The 5,562-nt window shown below is 44.4% G+C and overlaps 1 pseudogene; it reads right to left on the bottom strand.

Annotated features, from left to right (window-relative positions):
- Window positions 1-476: 476 nt before the first annotated feature.
- Window positions 477-4,581, bottom strand: LOC101644208 (annotated as a pseudogene).
- Between the last annotated feature and the right edge of the window lie 981 nt (window positions 4,582-5,562).

Here is a 5,562-nt window from a genome sequence, read left to right as displayed (position 1 = left end):
CCTGCCTCAGCCCTCAGCTCAGCCTCGCTGAAGAAAGGAAGGGTGTAATTGCCTGGGGAGTTGCCATCAACGGGTCTGGCCAGTGACCTTAGGAATATTCTATCCACAGTACCCCTGCCAACAAAGCCACAAATTGCCTTTTCCGTTTTATGTTTGTGCCTCAAAGCCCAAGCCGCCAGCCTGCAACAGCTGCAAAATTTCCGAAACCTTCTCTCTCCCTCTATTTGGAAACTGTCACTGCTCCCCCCACCCCCCCCCTGCAAAGTTTTGTGGACTTAACCAACACAACAACAAAAGGACCGACGTTTACTGCTTAGTTCAGACTGCATGTGAAGAGGTGGGGCCTTGTGCCCCTGTCGTGGTTGGTGACCACAATGCCTCTACCGGCAACAGGTAGGCCTTGGTGCTTTCTAAAACAGATGCCTGCCTTCAGAGATATGTTCCTTGTACGCCGCCTCTCGGCATGACTCCGCCCATCACTGGAATGCTCCACGCGTTTGTTTGTTCCATTCTACTTTGTTTTTCGACCTCCTGCTACAAAGAGGAGACATTTTCAGTTCGTGTCTGGAAAGTTAATTGGTCAGTACATTCATTTTGTTCCGCTTCTACTTCACACAGAGCTTCGTATTCAACCTGGCACCTTCAGAGCTGCATTTTCGTCTCTGGGATCAGTGCTTGAGGTTGCTGCTGGTGGGTTTCTCTTGACTTTGCTATCGGTTTTAGAAAACTCTGAGCACCAGTGGCCTTCCTCTTCTCATTTTCTGCTTCGCTTCTGAGTTGGTCAACAAGCCCAATTAGACTATTTTCTGAATTTGGCTGATTTTGTCCATGAAGTCCTTGCACTCCTTCGTAAGCTCCATCGTCTGCCAGGTAAACTCGGGGTTCAGCATTCGCAACTTGTTCAGCTCATCAAAGTGCAGTGCTGCTTCCCCCAGGATGTCTTTGGCCACAGCTGCAGGCCATGGAACGGTGAGCCTGTGGAGCTGCACTCTCTTTCAGCAGTTCTTTGCCAGCCTGACGGCTTGGACACTGCCATGGACACGAGGACTTTCCACACTAGCTGACCAACCCTGAAACCCTCTTGATGATGATGCTCATGTTGGTTGAAACCTTCTCACAAAACCACAAGCATATTCTAATTAGCTCCCTGGTATCTTGTGTCCCATGTGGGAGCAGGCATTCCCAAGGGGAAATCCTTATAGCTATGACCCCCCTGCGTCTTCAGACTGGAGCGGACTGTGAGCAGCCCAACTCTATAGCTATTGTATTATGTGGATGAAATGGAATCATCCAAACAGAGCCTGGATGAACCCTTGATGTCACGGTTTCTTGAGCAGGGAGAATGAACATGGAACCAAACAGACACACAGACACACAGAGACAATACAGGGCTGCAGCACAAAACAGACACAGACAGAGACGGTACAAAACCGCAGCCCCGACAACCTGCAGTGCTTTATTATTTATTTACTAAATACTGGCAGTGTTCCCATACAAGTGTGCTATTCCCACACTAGAATTTCTCACAGCCTTGAGAGTGAGTTCCGTATCTCAGCCCACACCGTTGTTTTCATTTCTACCAGGGAAACACTGCTTGCAGCTGTTTCCACAATCATCTTACTGTTTGCAGTAAGGATGCTGTTTATGAGAACCAACTAGGACAGACGTTTGCGCACTGTCCTAGACAGATACAAGACTCGAGACACAGTGCTCCTCTCATGGCTCCTTCAAACCCTGGGGAGGATCCTGCAACAAGGTGGGCCACAAGGGTCACCTGGGCACTTGAATCAGTTTTGTGTACTCCATCCTCTAAGACAATGACATTGGCGGTATCTCACATGTCCCATGGTGTTACATAATGACCTATAACAGAGAAGGAAGTCTTCTCAGATCTGAGTGTCTCCCCTCTCCTGAGCTTGAAACTATTGGCTTGAAAACTCAGGACCAAGAGCAGTGCCATTCTATTGCAACGGGGATCAGTGACAACATGGTCACGTTTTATGAAGTGTTTATGCTGAATCAGCTCTCTTTTGGCTTCTATCACTTTAAGAAGAGAAAGGGAGAATTGGGTCCGAATGAGGACAATGGCAGGGGCAAGATACAAACAAAGAAGAAGAATAACAGCTTCCTGTACAGTTTCTTGTTACAGCAGGAGTTGTGGGAGACAGGAGGGCACTCTCCACACACATCACAGTGTGGTCAGAGCCCTAGGCCAGCCCTTCCTGCCTCTATACTAAACCCCAAGCAGCCAAGTCCAGAATGGCTCCCTGTCCAGCCCCACATTAGACACACAGGGACAACTGCCAAAGTTAGTGCAGCCAAAGGCCCTACACCCTTTTATCTGAGCATAAAAATAGTTAAATAGAGTGATAGATTATAAATCCAGGAAAAATAAGTGTTTGTGGGTCCATATGGATGATAAGTATAGATAAGTGTGAAGAAGAGGGTTCTTGGTTGCAGGAGAATGCTGAGATTGTGCTTTGCCAATTGATCTTGGTGTCCTGAAAGGCTCTGATCTGGAGCCCTCAGGCCCAGTGACTCATTCCCTCCAGGTATGTCGAAGAAGTTCTCATAACTTTACCCACTGTATCCTTGTGTTAGTCTGGGTTGACTAGAGAAACAAATGCAGGGACATTCATATATGTACAAGAGAGAACTTTATATCAAGAAGCAATTATGCATCAATAAAATATCCCAGCCCAATCCATATAGTCTATAAGTTCAATATTAGCCCATAAGTCTGATATTAGCTGATGAATTCCTCTTCAGACTCACACAGCACATGCAATAATGCCTGGCTGCCATCAGTGTGACTCCATGTGGCTTGTCAACAGGAATGTGAAGCAGAGAGAGTGTGTGTGTGTGTCCTGCCTCTCCTGATGCTGAATCAAGAGAGGCAGAAGTTCCCAGAATCCTTATGAGAAGGCCATGCCCACAAGAGAGGGGCGGGGCTCAATCAAACTGTGACCTGATTGACAGGCTAGACTCCACCCTTCATTCTTATTTATCCAGTTGACATGAAATTGTGTTTAACTACCACAATACCACGTTCATGGATATATTTGCAGCACAGGTAAATAAATATATAGAAATAGCCTCTGTAAAAATCATATATTTGTTGGCACATTCTGACTTTCCCTCTCACACCAATTCACCCTGTATGTCTGTGGGTTTTCTTGTCATTTTCTTCCTTGTTATCTTAGTGTTTACTAAATCTAAAAAGAGTTTCTTCACTTTTTTTGAGACTACCCTGTAATTTATTACTTTCTTCCCATTTGTAAAATAATCTGTTCTTTCTTAAAATTTGGGTGCTCTGGTGTCACAGTGGTTATGAGTTGGACTGCTAATCACAAGGCCAGTAGTTCAAATCCACCAGCTGCTACTTGGGAGCAAGGCCAGGCTTTCTACTTCCATAGAGTCATATTCTCGAAAACTCACAGAGGCAGTTCTACTCTATGCCATAGTTCTACTCTATGCCATATGAGTCAGAATTGGCTCATAACAGGGAGCTTGTTTATGAGCTTGTTTTTAAAATTGACTTGACTTTCTATTTGGAAGTTATCTAGCTACACTATTTATTACTTTTTAATCTGTAATTGTTTCCATTTACAAACTGATACTTCTGGTTCCCTATTTTCAGTCTTGTAGATTTATTTTACTCTGGAAACTTCTATATCTGGGTTGACTTGTAGGTGATGTTATCATGCATATTAATCTCAGGTTACTGTCTGCCATTGTTGGTTCTCTGTCTAAATAATTCCATTTATATTAACCAGTGGTTCTCAACCTTCCCAATGCCGCAACCCTTTAATACAGTTCCTCATGTTGGGGTGACGCCCCATCCATAATACATATAAAGATCATAGTAAAGTCACAGAGGATAGGAGAGAAGATAAAATAAAGGAGTCAGACACCTTTCATGATAGCATGTTCAGCTCCTGGACAGCCATGATCTCAGTAGCTAGGTCCACACAGAGAGAGGAAGGAAGAGAGGAGGGCGATGAGACCCTCTTTATTTCTGACCAACGCCTATATATACTTAGGGGCATGCAAGCCCCCGCTGATTACAGGTAATCACATACATCACAGGAAGAGGCTGTACAATAGGCATATGCATCACAGGAAGAGGATGAGCTAGCAGTGGACATGTGACAAGATGGGCGGATCCTAGATTCAAGATGGCAGCCTAACCTTGGTCATCCTTGAGCTGATGACTTATTCTGAGCTTTCCTTCATGAAAGCAATCCACTGTCCTTATCGGCAGGAAGTGAGCCCCACCTGTTGGACAAACAATAGATTCTAATTGCTCTATATGGCTGAATGCCCTAAGGAGAATACCTCTAAGCAGCTGAACTCACCTGTGCTGGCAAACAGCGTGACAACCTGGGGAGAAACCGCTCTGTACCCCACATCTTTAGAATTTCTTCTAAGGTTTCTTTGGTTTTTTATTTCAATTTATTGGAATTACTCTAATTTTAGCATCATATTTAAGGAAACATTTTGCTGCATATATGAATCTTCGCTAGCAGCTTTTTCTTTCAGCTTTTTAGGTCTGTCATCCCCTTGCCTACTTGCCTGCATGGTTCCTGCATCGGAATCAGAACAGTCTTATCGGTTCTCCTTTGTAGGTAATTTTCATTTTTCCCAAGCTGTTCTCAGGATTTTTTCCTTGCTATTGTTTGGGTAAAGTTTGGTAATGATATGTATTGGTGATTTTCTTTTGACAATTTATCTGATTCTGGAGTTCTTTCAGCTTCTTGAATCCCCGTTGTCTCATTTTTCACGATGCTAAGAAAGTTTTCTTCCAACAACTCATTAACAGTTTCTTCTGTGTTTTGGGGGGTCTCTTTCTGTTCAGAAATTCCAGTCACTCATAAGTTATTCCTCTTTTCTCTGGGGGGAAGGGAGTATATAAGTGAGAGACAAGGAGGGAAAAGTAAGAAGGGAGAAAAGTTTCGAGGATTTTCATCTCCTTGGCAAGAAGGTTGTGTTTGGGCCAGGTTGGAACTAGGCAGCCCTGTTTGGACTAAGCTGAAGAAGGTCAGGGCCCTGCAAGTGCTTCCCTGCACATCCCAAAGGTCAGCAGCAGAGGTGCTAGATAAGATAACCACCAAATAAGATAACCAGTGAAACCAGATGCTCTGGGTTCAAAGAAAGCCGCAAGGAGTTGACAAGCAATTCTCAGTTTCCAGACCACATATGCTAATTGCCATAATTACCATACATTCCTCACCACCCCTTTAAAAACCCTCACCCCCAGCTGCTGAGCATGACTCCCCTGACCCGTTGGCCTAGGTCACGGAACCTTGTCCGGGAGCTTCCCCCCCAAATAAAGCTATTTCTGTTTCTGCTCTCTCTTGTCCTGTCAGTTATGTCTGTCTGTCTGTTTCCCTGTACCTCAGTTTCACCTTTACAGGTTGCTTGGGCTTTTAAAATTATTATTGAGGGTTTACATTTATTCAACAGTTAAAACAACTAATCAACCCCCTACTAATTACCCTATCCACGCTTCTTTTATTTCTCTTTTCCCTCTTGTGGATTATCTTCCACTTCACCCGTTAA

This window comes from Echinops telfairi, unplaced genomic scaffold, assembly GCF_000313985.2.
Source record: "Echinops telfairi isolate 266 unplaced genomic scaffold, ASM31398v2 ScPeMD7_18;HRSCAF=68, whole genome shotgun sequence".
Classification (NCBI taxonomy): Eukaryota; Metazoa; Chordata; class Mammalia; order Afrosoricida; family Tenrecidae; genus Echinops; species Echinops telfairi.
This window is presented reverse-complemented; position numbering and strand designations above follow the sequence as displayed.